At 39.0% G+C, this 13,081-nt stretch overlaps 1 protein-coding gene across 3 annotated transcripts in view; it reads left to right on the top strand.

Moving 5' to 3' along the window:
• Positions 1–13,081, top strand: part of LOC144381347 (uncharacterized) — a 785,460-nt gene that overhangs the window by 762,224 nt on the left and 10,155 nt on the right. For all 3 annotated transcript variants that reach the window (XM_078068692.1, XM_078068696.1, XM_078068693.1), the window contains 2 exons: positions 281–391; positions 9,378–10,476. The gene's annotated coding sequence lies outside the window, so the exon portion shown is untranslated. The remainder of the gene's footprint in view (positions 1–280; positions 392–9,377; positions 10,477–13,081) is intronic.

Raw genomic sequence — 13,081 nt, 5'->3', positions numbered from 1 at the left:
TGCTCCTTTGCTTGTCTCATCCCCTTCCTGCTGACCCAACTCAGGTGTCCTCCCTGACATTCCAGTCTGGGGGAGAGACCTCAGTGTTCCTCCATCACATATGGTAGAAATTATTTTTCATGGGCAGTTCTTCTTTGCTACGCTGTTAAGTCCTTGAGAGCAGGGATTGTGTTTTCTTTAACTCTGTGTCCTTAGAATATTGTTTAGTACTAAATACTATTAGGCATTCAATTAATATTTAAAAAAATTTTTTTTTAAGTTTATTTATATTTGTTTTTAGTGATCTCTACATCCAACATGGGACTCGAACTCATGATCCTGAGATCAAGAGTCGCATGCTCTTGCGACGGAGCCAGCCAGGCACCCCAGCATTTAATTAGTACTCACTGAAGTGAGTAGAATTCACATTCTTCTGTTTTTCCTCATTTCCTCATTTTATGTTTATTCTTTTGCATGAGCCAAGTAAACCAGTACTTGTTTTCATATACTAAGACCATTTGCTTGTGAGAGATGATGGTAAAGGGGAAAAGTACTTGTAGTGAAAATAATGTATGTGTTGAGTATATGTGTGCGTGTGTGTGTGTGTGTGTGTGTATAAATGCTGGCTCTGAGTGCCCTTAAATTTAGATATCACCAGTGCCTTTAATTGTTCCGTTTTGTTATTTTTGATTTATTGATAATAATAATAAGTAACAATTACATTGTATTTCAGAAGTACTTTTCCCTTTATTATCTCATTTGAGCCTCACAATAGCTAGGTAATGTCACTCTTGTCATCTTAGAGATGAGGGAACAGAAAGATTAAATGACTTGCCCAATGTCACTCAACTAGTTGGCTGCATATTCTAACTCAAGCTCTAGTGCTCTGACTGCTCCATGATGTTGAAAACTCTTGAAAACTAGGGACTGGAATGATGAGACCTCTGTCACTTGTCATGTAGAAAAGTCGTAAGGAATTGGAATGAGTGAATATTTTTGTCTTATTTTTTTGCTTGGTATTAACAAGGGGAGACCTTGGGGCGCCTGGTTGGCTCAGTTGGTTAAAGGCCTGCCTTCAGCTCAGGTCATGATCCCAGGGTCCAGCTCCCTGCTCAGCAGGGAGTCCGTTTCTCCTGCTCCCTCTGCCACTTCCCCTGCTTGTGCTCTCTCACTTGCACTCTCTCTTTCTCTCAAATAAATAAATAAAATCTTAAAAAAAAGCAAAAAACAAAAACCAAGGGGAGATCTTAATCACATGCATTTATAGACTATTTGGCACAGTGTTTGTCCCAGGGTAACTGCTTATCAAACTACCTCTTCATATAAATTTTAGAATAATCTTATTTATATCTACAAAACATCTTGCTGTGATTCTGACAGGAATTGTGTTAAACCTGTATATCAATTTGGGGAGAATTGATGTCTTTACTATGTTGAATCTTTTAACTCATCAGCCTGATATGTCTCTCCATTTGCTTAGATCTTCTTTGATTTATTTCATCAGTGTTTTATACATATAAATCTTATACATATTTTCTTAGATTGACACCTAAGTGGGATGCCTGGGTGGCTCAGTCGGTTAAGCGTCTGCCTTCGGCTCAGGTCATGATCCCAGGGTCCTGGGATTGAGTCCCACATTGGGCTCCTAGCTCAGCAGGGAACCTGCTTCTCCCTCTGCATGCTGCTCCCCTTGATTGTGCTCTCTCTCTCTCTCTCTGACAAATAAATAAATAAATAAAATCTTAAAAAAAAAAAAGATTGACACCTAAGTATTTCTTTTTGGGGGGAATCATTATAAATGGCATTGTATTTTTAATATTGGTGTCCATGTGTTCATTGCTAGTATAAAGAAATACAATTGATGTTTGTAGTTTACATCCTGTGATCTTGCTGAACTCACTTATTTGTTCTAGGAATTTTTTTGCAGATTTCTTGGGATTTTCTATGTAAACAATCATGTCATCTTCAAATAGGGACAGTTTTACTTTTCCTTTCTGATCTCTATGCCTTTTATCCATGTTTTTTGACTTTTTGCACTGGTTAAAATCTCTAGCCCTGTGTTGAATAAGAGTAATGAGAATGGACATCCTTCTCTTGTTCCTGATCTTAGAAAAAAAGCATTCAGTCTTTCTCCACTAGATATAATGTTACCTGTGGGTTCTTAGTGGGTGTTCTTTATCAAGTTGAGGAAGGTCTCCTCTAATACTTTTTTTTAAGTTTTTATCATGAATGGGTGTTGAATTTTGTCCAGTTATTTTTCTATATCCATTGATATGATCATGAGATTTTTTTCTTCTTTAACCTGTTAATGTGGTAGATTACATTAATTGGTTTTTGAATATTGAACCAGCCTTGCATGCCAGGAATAAACTCCACTTAGTCATGTGAATCATTCTTTTTATATATTGCTGAATTCCATTTGCTAATGGTTTGTTAAGGGTTTTTATGTTTATATTCATGAGGGTTGTTGGCCTGTAGCTTTTTGGGTTTTTTGTTGTTGTTGTTTTGTACTGTCTTTGTTTAATTTTGATATCAGGGTAATACTTTGTAAAATTAATTCGGAAGTTTCTCTTACTCATATTTTCTGGAAAAAACTGTGTAGAATTGGTATTCAATCTTCTTTAAACATTTAGTAGAATTCTCTAGTGAAGTTACTTGGGGAGTTTTAAAATTATGAGTTCAATTTCCTTAATAGTCCTAGGACTATTTAAATTATCCATATTGGGTGAGTAGTGTATTATTTGAGGGCTTATTACATTTTATTTAACTTGTCAAATTTATGTGTATAGAGTTGATCATAGTATTCCCTTATTATCCTTTTGTTGTCAGCAGGGTTTGTAGAGATATTCTCTGTTTCGTTCCCGATATTAGAAATTTGTATCTTCCCTCTTTTCTTTGTCAGTTTTGCTAGAAGTTTGTCAATTTTATTGATCTTTTCAAATAATCAACTCTTTGTTTCACTAATTTTCTCTATTTTTTTCCTTTTCTATTTCATTGATACCTGCTCTTAACTGTCCCCTAAATATTAATATATTTTCTTTTTTTAAAATATTAATGTATTTTCATTTTCATTCAGTTCAGTGTATTTTTTATTTCCCTTGACACTTTCTCTTTGACTCATGGATTATTTAAAAGTGTGTTGTGTAGTTTCTAAGTCTTTGGAGATTTTCCTATTATCTTGCTGTTGTTGATTTGTAGTTTGACCTCATTTTGGTTGGAGAGTACATTTTGTATGATTTCAATTTTTTAAAATATGTTGAAATTTTTTTAAGGACCAAGATATAATCTATCTTGGTATGTGTTCCATGGGCATGTGAAAAGAATATATATGCTGTTATTGTTGGGTGGAATGTTCTATAAATGATGATTAGATGCTGTTGGCTGAGGGTGTTGAGGACTCCTATCCTTGCTGGCTTTTGTCTATTGTTCTCTCAGTTGTTGAGAGGGGATATTGAAGTCTCTAAGTATAATGGTGAATTTGTCTATTTCCCCTTTTAGTTTTACCAGTTTTCCTCACATTATTTCCTCACATATTTGCACATTGTGTTGTTTGGTGTATACACAGGATTGCTATCTCTTCTTGGTGGATTGACTCTTTATTGTTATAATGAACCTTTCTGTCTCTGCTAGTTTTCTTTGCTCTGAAGTCTACTTTATCTGATATTAAAATAACCATCTCTGCTTTTCTTTGATTGATGTTTACATGATATATCTTTTATACCCTTTTACTTTCAACCTGCTTATATCATTATATTTGAAATGAGTTTCTTGCAGACAGCATATAGCTGGGTCATGTTTTTAATCCAGTCTGCCAATTTCTTTCTTTTAATTCTGTGTATTTAGACCATTTATATTTAATGTAACTGTGGTTATATAATACAGTTTAAGTCTGCTCTTTCATATTTCATTTTCTGTTTTCCATTTCTGTTTTCTTCTTCCTGCCTTCCTGTGAGTTATTTGAATATGGTAGCCACTGGACATATGTAGCTCCATAGTACATATAATGTGGCTGATACAACTGAGGAATTGAACTTTTAAGTTAATTTAAATTTAAATAGCCACAATTGGCTAGTGGCTACCATATTGGACAGTGTAGTTCCAGATAAAGGGATGAGGTAAATTCTTTGGCTGAGAGTAAAGCTGGGAGGTGAGAGTATGGAGAGAAGTTGGAAGTTTCAGAAGACATGGCAAGATATAAAGGAGTCCTCTTGATTAGTGGTCATGACTGGTCAGCATAGCTGTGTGATTTTCTTCTGCAGAATTCAGTGGCAGGAAAATCAAATCATAAAAATATTATGACACCAAAGCTGAAAATCTCTTTAGAGAGACAAACTCATCACACCTCTAGTTTTCCAGCTGATGAATGAAGTGGTTGTTAAAAAAGTTACTGGCCCAAGGTATCATGACAATTCGCTGGCATAACCAGGTCCTTTGGCATTTTGTTCCCTCAAGATGAATACTTGTTCCTCAATTTGTCTGCCTCCCTTTGGCACCTTTTATCTGAACAATTCATGGCTACAGGCAAAGCTTTAGTATTCTCTGAAATTAGACCTGCTCTGGGACCCAGACTGATCTCAGCAAAAGATGTGATTCCCAATATTTCTCGTGTATAAAATGTGAATGGATATTTTGTCTCCTTTCATGTTAAGCTATTTTCCTTTTGCTTCTTTTGTGCCCATCTAGAGTCTTGATACCTTAACAGAAGCAGAGAAGCTGCAACCAGATAAATTATACAGGAAAGTGATGCCTAGGGAATGGCAAGACCAATTCTTCAACTGCTTCTTCATAGTTTCTAAAACATGCAAGATGATTGGTTGTGTTCCCTTATTCCCTGATAATTTGGACACTGAGTCTTCCATTATCTGGCCTGGTCTTGTGGGGGAGTATATTGCAACACAACTTGTTCATGTACCTGCCTATACCACTGTCGGTCATCTGGAGAGAATCCTTTACCTTCATGAAAGAGGAGCACAATTGTGTATCTCTCCCATTTTTGTCTCAGTGTTTAAAGTCATTTATTTGAACTATTTTCTGTCTTCTATAATAGACAGATCATTAGTCTTTAATAAGAAAGGAGAAAAGGAAAATAAATGATCATTTATTAAGATCCTACTTTGTGACAAGTGTTATCTCATAAATCATTTATTATCCAACAAATAGGATATACACAATCTGAAGAAATGAATGGAGGATACCTAAATGATGACAAGAGGGTACAAGTTTATTTATTTATTTTTTAAGATTTTATTTATTTATTTGAGAGAGAGTGAGAGAGAGATCACAGGCAGGGGGGCAAGGGTAGAGGGAGAAGCTGACTCCCCACTGAACAGGGAGCCGGATATGGGACTCACTCCCAGGACCCTGGGATCATGACCTGAGCCGAAAGCAGATGCTTAACTGACTGAGCCACCCAGGTGCCCAAGAAGGTCCATGTTTAAAAGGAACTCATAGTCTACTGAGAGTAACAGATAATGTTTAAGGAGAAATAGCAGAATAAATAATACTATAAAAAAGTTTAATAATCAGGGTACCTGGGTGGCTCAGTTGGTTAAGCAACTGCCTGCAGCTCAGGTTATGATCTCAGGGTCCTGGGATTTAGTCCTGTGTTGGGCTCCCTACTGGGGGGGGGGGGTGTCTGCTTCTCCCTCTTTCACTCCCCCTGCTTGTGCTCTCTCTCTCTTTCTCTGTCTCTCTCTCTGTGTCAAATAAATAAATAAAATCTTAAAAAAAAAAAGCTTAACAATCCTCAAAATATTTTATTCCCACTTTACAGATTCAGAAACTGAGGCCACCAGAGGGCAAGTGATGAATTCATGGTTAGAGTCATAACCAGCATTTCAACTCAGATTCAAATTATACCAAAACAACTTTCCTTAGAACAACAACAACAACAACAACAACAACAACAACAAACTTTCAGAAAAATGCACTTCACATTGTATTTGAAATGTGAGGCTTAGAATATAAGAAATAATTAACATATATCATTAAATTTTTTTTTGTTATGCTCTAAAATACTAGCAGGAAAAATCATCACTTTGACTCAATCTTTAAAAGACACAAGAGTTGGAGTCTGTTTGTTTTTTTTTTTTAAGATTTTATTTATTTATTTGAGAGAGAGAGAGAGACAGAGCATGAGCAGGGGGAAGGGCAGAGGGAGAAGCAGATTCCTAGCTGAGCAGGGAAACCGAAGCTAGATCCAAGGACCCTGAGATCATCACCTGAGCCAAAGGCAGCTGCTTAACCGACTGAACCATCCAGGTGTCCCAGGAATTGGAGTCTGGTAAAATGAGTACCAGGAATGAATCAGGCAGAAAGTCACTGAAATTCACCCCTGGCTTCCAAAAACTGTAGCTGTGTGAATATGGACTTATCATGTTATGTCTTCTAAACTTGAGGTCTCGTATCTTTAAAGAAACAGTAAGTAACACCTCACCTGGGTGAGGATTATGCAAGATATGTTTAGGGAGGTAGGAGATACAGATGATTTTGAATCAAGCAATTTCGTTCTGGCTTTCCCCTAGGATTTAATTTTACTGTATTTGGTTTGTTTACTTGTTAAAAAACATAGTTAAAGGGATGAACAGAGGGAGGAAGCAGTGGGATGGGGGAAGGAATGAGGAGCATTCCATTAATGAGAAGAGTATGGATTTGTAATTTGTAAAACGGAAGTTTTAGCTTTAGAATTGCAAAGTGGACGCTGACAGAGGGTGGAGCTCCATGGGGCTTCACACTCTGGCACCTGGGCATGACTTCACAAGAATTTATAGACTTAACAGATTAAAACCACTGTTATCTCTAATGCCATTTCTAACCAGCGTATCCTACACAGTAATATGAGGCGTTTTTGCTTGGAACCACTGGATGAGCTACAAATTGACTTAAATTAGTTGACACAAGGCAATTTTGGTTGTCAAATTGACCTAGAAAAATGCAAAATCATCCTGACAATGGGGCTGTTCATTTCACTTTGGGGGGCCTGAATACAATGGGAACCCCCACACTGTCTAATGACATCTCTGGGTGTGCCGCTCCCCAAATTAGTGCTTCCCTGAATAATAAAGCAGCACTTTCGAGAAAGTGTTGAATGGCCAACCCTAGGAAGCCATTATGCAGAGTACTGCCTCCAGAAATGGATTGCTTCTTGAGGATGCCAAGCCATAGCAAAGACACTTTTGAGAACCTGACCACAGATAGGTAACTTGAGAACACAAGAGTCTCCACAAAGGCCTTAGGGAAGGCCACCAGTCTCCTCTACAGTCATTTGGACCTGGGTAAGCATGGGCTTGAGTAGAAAAGCACTGAATTCCCACTTTCTCCATCCTGGTACTAGGATAATTTGTGCGCTGGAAAATTTGCATCCATAGCAATGCCCTGTGTGGGACCTGACCTCTCCATCCCAGTTGGCTATGGAAGGAAGCCAAGGGAGGGGGTGAGGGTGTTAGTGCATTTATTTGCATTTGCCATTTTTATTTGCCTCAGGGACATTAGACTGCAGGCCTCCTTAAGCATGAACTGTTAAAGTCTGCTGTTAGCTTTTGTGGACTGGTCTAGCCAAGAGTTGTTTTAGCTCAAATGGGGAGATGGGGGTGGGGCTGGGGTGGGGTAAGACATCTGCAGAGCCCAACAACCGTTACCAAGGCCTACCCCGGCTCTGCCTCTACCTGCCAAACGGTAAACAAAGCCCCTGGGAGAACTCCGGCGAGCTGAACACCTTGGTCAAACACTAAGCAAACCACCACCAGGTGTGCTTGCAGAACAGACTCTCCATCAGCGTCCTGTCATGCAGAAAATGTTTATCCAATTTGTCAAGATAATCTTTCCTCAAATAAGCCTTGGGCCTACTCCTTGGAACAGCCTGAATTTAGTCGGTATAATGTAACTCTATTTTTTTCACCCATTTTCCTTTAATCGCTGTGTCAACTTTTCCCTGGCTTTAAGCAAACTGAAAGTAATTATATCATTCTCAAGTGAGTAATCTTTTGACTGGGTTAGCCGATTCGTGAGTTACTCTAAAATTCTTCTAAACTGTGCAGTCCTTTGCCAAACACATTTTCTTAGATGTTTCACAAAGTTCGGCTCATCGATGACCCATGGATGTGTTGATTCTGTCACATTTTGTGGGCTACCCCATGACTCTATGAGGACATTTGAAGAGAAGTTGAGTGTAGAAATTTGAGAGAGGGGGAAAAAGGTAACTTCACCTACTGATTTCAGTATTTCTTGGAAATATTACAGTCACTGTAAATAACTCACAGCCTCAAGCATGAAGAAGGTTTTGATTAGTGCTTTGAATCATGGTGTAATATTAAAGGCTGGGCTTGAGGGACTTAAAAGCATTCACTTCTTTCATTTCATTATATAATTCCTTTGCTATTTGACACCCTGTGTGATATTGTTTTGTTTAAAAAACAGAAACACTCAAGGTTACCACATTTTTCTTAGTTCCACTCATTGACATACTCCCGCAGAACTCATGAGATATTTAAAAATAGAAAGCTCAGCCATCTGGCTATTTGATGGTTTCTATTTTTGTCTCTCTTTGCATTCACAAACTCTGTTGAGTCTGAAATTTCCTATGTTCTGCCCTATATGTAATTGTGTATATGTACACATACACTTTCTCATTTAAATTTAGCCATTATCAATCTGGGTTTGTTTTACCGACCACAGTGGCATGTTGGTGGGGATGCCCACCTTGTTTAATCTAAGCATCAGTCAAATCTGCATTAAATTCTGGCTCTGAAGATTGTTACCCTGAGTCCAGGGGATGCCAAATCAAAGGCATTTCTTATGAATAGGTACCCACCCATGTTTACTCAGAAGTTTCATTGATAGAAAAATGCTTCTTGCCTTGGCTTTGATGAAAAGATGGAACCACAGGACTAGAGGGAACTTTAAAGCTCATCGAATTCATCCTCTTCATTTTTATACCTGAGAAAACTGGGGGCTAAAGATGGACAGAGACCTGTCCAAGGTCATATAGCTGATTGACAGCAGAGTTCCCTTTATTTATTTATTTTTAAAGATTTAATTAATTCATTCATTTGAGAGAAAGAGAGAGAGAGAGAGCAAGTGCCTCTGGGTGGGGAGGGGCTGGAGGAGAGGGAGATAGAGAATCTCAAGCAGTCCATGCTGAGCGCGGAGCCCTACTTGGGGCTCAATCTCTTGACCCTGAGATCATGATCTGAGCTGAAATCAAGAGTCGGATGCTTAACCCACTGAGCCACTCAGGCGCCCCCCAGAGTTTCCTTTAGAACCTAGGGCTCCTGACTTTTTCTAATGCTCTGTCCATTTTCATACAACTAGAGAAGAGCTATTAAAGATATTTTTGTGATGCTCACAAATATGCATTTTAATTATATTCATTATACATTTATAACTTTTGTTATTTATAGGGTTGTGTTTACAAGCAAAATTAAATGCATTGTTATGCTTTGATGACTGAAGGAAAGATTTTCTCACCCCTCAAGTGACAGTGACCCTCAAAGTTTATTGTACACATGAATGAGCTGGTTAAAAAGGCAGATTTTTCAAGAGAATAAGAAGACAAGCCACAGATTAGAAGAAAATATTTGCAAAAGACACATCTGGTAAAGGATTCTTATCCAAAATATACAAAGAACTCTTAAAACTCAACAAAAGGAAAATGAACAATCCAGTTAAAATCCAGACAGACACCTCACCAAAGAAAATAAGCAGATGGCAAGTAAGCATATGAAAAGATGTTCAACATCATATGTTATCAGGAATTTGCAAATTAAAACAACAAGATACCTCTACATACTTATTAGAATGGCCAAAACCCAAAACATGAACAACACCAAATGCTGGTGAGGATGTGGAGCAACAGGAACTCACACTCACTGCTGATGGGAATGCAAAATGGTACAGCCACTTTGGAAGGCAGTTTGACAGTTTCTAACAGAACTAAACATACTCTTACCATACAATCTAGCAATCACACTTCTTGGTGTCTGCCCAAATGAGTTGAAAACTTATGTTCACACAAAAACTTATACATGGATGTTCATTGTAGCTTTATTTATAGTTGCCCAAACAGAAAGCAACCAAGATGTTGTTCCGTCGGTGAATGGATAAACAAACTGGTACATCTAAACAATGGAATATTATTCAGTACTAAAAAGAAATGAGCTACCAAGCCATGAAAAGACATGAAGGGATCTTAAATGCATATTATTAAATGAAAGAAACCAATCTGAAAAGACTACATATGGTGTGATTCCAACTACACGGGTTTCTGGAAAAAGTAAAACTATGGTGGCAGTAAAAAAGATCAGCGGTTGCAAGGAGTCTGAGGGAAGGGAGAGAGGAATAGGTGGAGCACGGAGGACTTTTAGGGCAGTGAAACTTCTCTGTATGGTGCCGTAATGGTGAATACATGTCATTATGCAATTGTCCAAACCCATAGGGTGTACAGCATCAACAGTGAACTCTGATGTAAACTATGGACTTTCGGTGATAATGATGTATAAGGTAAGTTCATGGACTGTAACAATTGTAGCACTCTGGTGGGGCATGTCCATAGTGGGAGAGGTTGTGAGTATGTGGCGGCAGGGGTTATTTGGGAATGCTGTGTACTTTTGGCTTAATTCTGCTGTAAATCTAAAACTGGTCTAAAATAAAGTTCATTAATTAAAAAAAAGTCAGATCTCTGCTCTGCTCCCCCTCCATACCCCACTTCTCCACCTTTCCACTCCCCATCCCATTCTTCCTTTCCCCTTCCACCCATCCCCACCAATGCTGATTTAGCACTTCTGAGGCAAGGCCTTGGAATCTGCATTTTCAGCAATTTTTATGAGAGGTCGGAAACAGCACTTTCAGAGATCCTGGTTTCCACTTTCAAGCCCACCGAGGATGTAGCTCATTGACGACGAGACACAGTGACTATTGAGTCTGCAGACAAGGCTTGCTTTCGACGTGCATTCGCTAACCCACAACCTCCTGATGGAACCTACTGCTTGGGAACCCCTGCTTTGCAATGAAGGGAGTTAAACCAGAGGTCACACTGTTTCAGAAGGAGGCAGCACACTAGGCAGAGGCACCCTGTGGTTATTTCCGTCTTTCTGCTGGTGGTGAGAACTGGGGGGAGCTTTTCTGGCAGCCAGACTGTTCGGCCTGCCCTGGTTGGCTGCACCTGTTTCTGGCCTTTACTTTCCTGTCCTGTGATAAGAGAACAAAGCTTCCAACTGAGGAATTGCCTGGCAGGAGTCGGTAGGAGCAAAGTATTCCTCAAAGAGTTTGATCCTAATTAGTTCTCTCAGCCAGCTGTAGGCAACAGCAAGCCAAGAAAGAAATTGTACATTAGTTGGAGAATTCAAAGCCCTTCCTGATTTCTTAGCATTTCTTGGGGTGTCAGTTGCTGACTACGTGTAGGACACTCTTTTGGCGGTGGGCATCATTCAGGGACCAAACTCCTTCCCTTCATGGAGCTTATATTCCATCTGGAAGAGCTCACATGTATACAGTGTCCATTGGGTGCCTGGCACTTTTCTACGCCCTCTGTACATATTACTTTATGCAACCCTCACAATGCTATGAATTTAGGTGGTATTTACAGATGTTTACATATGTAGAAGCTGATGCACAGAGAGGTTAAGAAGTTTGCCCAAGGCCCCATGCAGCTGGATCTCAGCAAAGACTGTAGCTGAGTGCTCCCCACGGGACATTACTTTCCTTTGGATCCTTGGGCCTGGATGACTCTGCCTCAATAGCATTGAATTAATCATAAGGAAGGAAAGGTGACTGACATTCATTAGATAGAGGCCATCTGCCAAGGACTCGGGATCTTCCTATTCGTGACCTTATTTAATCCTCACAGCAACCCAGGTGAAAAGTTTAGAGCTGGCGAGAGGTGGGGTTTTTCTGATTCCAGCATCTACACTGTGCTGAGAAATGTGTATGACCTAATGTCAACTCACTGCCCCTACCAGAGAAAAACAGCAAGCACATAATAGTGTTTTTCATTCACGGGACGCCAAGGACCTTCAGATGTCCATGAATGCTACAAATCGTATTAAGTAAATGTGATGAGGAGCACGATCTTTATGTCGTTGTGCAGTATCTCCTTTAAGAGACATTTTTAAGTCACCACAGACTGTCACAGTTGCCAGGGAGAACAAAGCACAGAAACTATATAGTGGAGAAATTGCACAACACCACTGGGTGATCAAAATGACCTTCACCAATGAGGAAAGAAGGACATACTGTGTGGTGAGCACAGCATGCCTTCCATAGTTTGCCAAGCTAGAATGCAAAACCTCCATCTAATCACGAAGAAACCTCAGACAAACACAAAATGAAAAATGTTCTATTTAATTTCTTAAAAAAAAAAGAAAGTGAGGGTATCTTTACTCTTTAAATATATTAATAGCAAAAAAAAAAAGAAAGAAAGAAAGAAAGAAAGAGAGAAAGTCAAAAAGGGGGCCTGGCTGGCTCAGTTAGCAGAGCATGTGGCTCTTGATCTTGGGGTTGTGAATTCAAGCTCCACGTTGGGTGTAGAGTTTATTAAAAAAAAAAAAAAAAGACAGGGACACCTGGTGGCTCAGTCAGTTAAGTAGCCGACTCTTGATTTCAGCTCAGGTCGTGATGTCAGGGTTGTTAGGCTGAGCCCTGCGTTGGCTCTGTGCTGGGAGTGGAGCCTGCTTGAGATTCTCTCTCCTTCTCCCTCTGCCCCTCCCACCCACTCTCTCTCTAAAAACAAAAACAAAAACACAAAGAAATTGGTGGAAATGTTCTAGATTAAAGGAGGCTAAAGAGGCATGACGATGAAATGCAATACTCGACCCTAGACTGGATCCTGCACTAAAGAAAAAAACAATGCTCTAGAGGCTAATATTAGATCAACTGACCAATTGGAATAGGGATGGTGGATTCAATAAAAATATACAAATTTATGAAGTTGATAACTGTACTGTAATTACATAAGAGGATATGTAAGAAGTATTTTTTAGGAGATACATACTTAAGTATTTAGGGGTAAAAGGCTTTGATTATGCAACTAACCTCCATATTGTTTAGGAAAAAATTATATATCTATATAATTTAAAAAATATGTGGGGGCTCCTGGCTGGCTCAGTTG

Source organism: Halichoerus grypus, chromosome 1 (assembly GCF_964656455.1).
Source record: "Halichoerus grypus chromosome 1, mHalGry1.hap1.1, whole genome shotgun sequence".
In the NCBI taxonomy this organism is placed as follows: domain Eukaryota; kingdom Metazoa; phylum Chordata; class Mammalia; order Carnivora; family Phocidae; genus Halichoerus; species Halichoerus grypus.
Note: the sequence above shows the minus strand (reverse complement) of the source record. Positions and strands in the feature narration are given on the sequence as shown.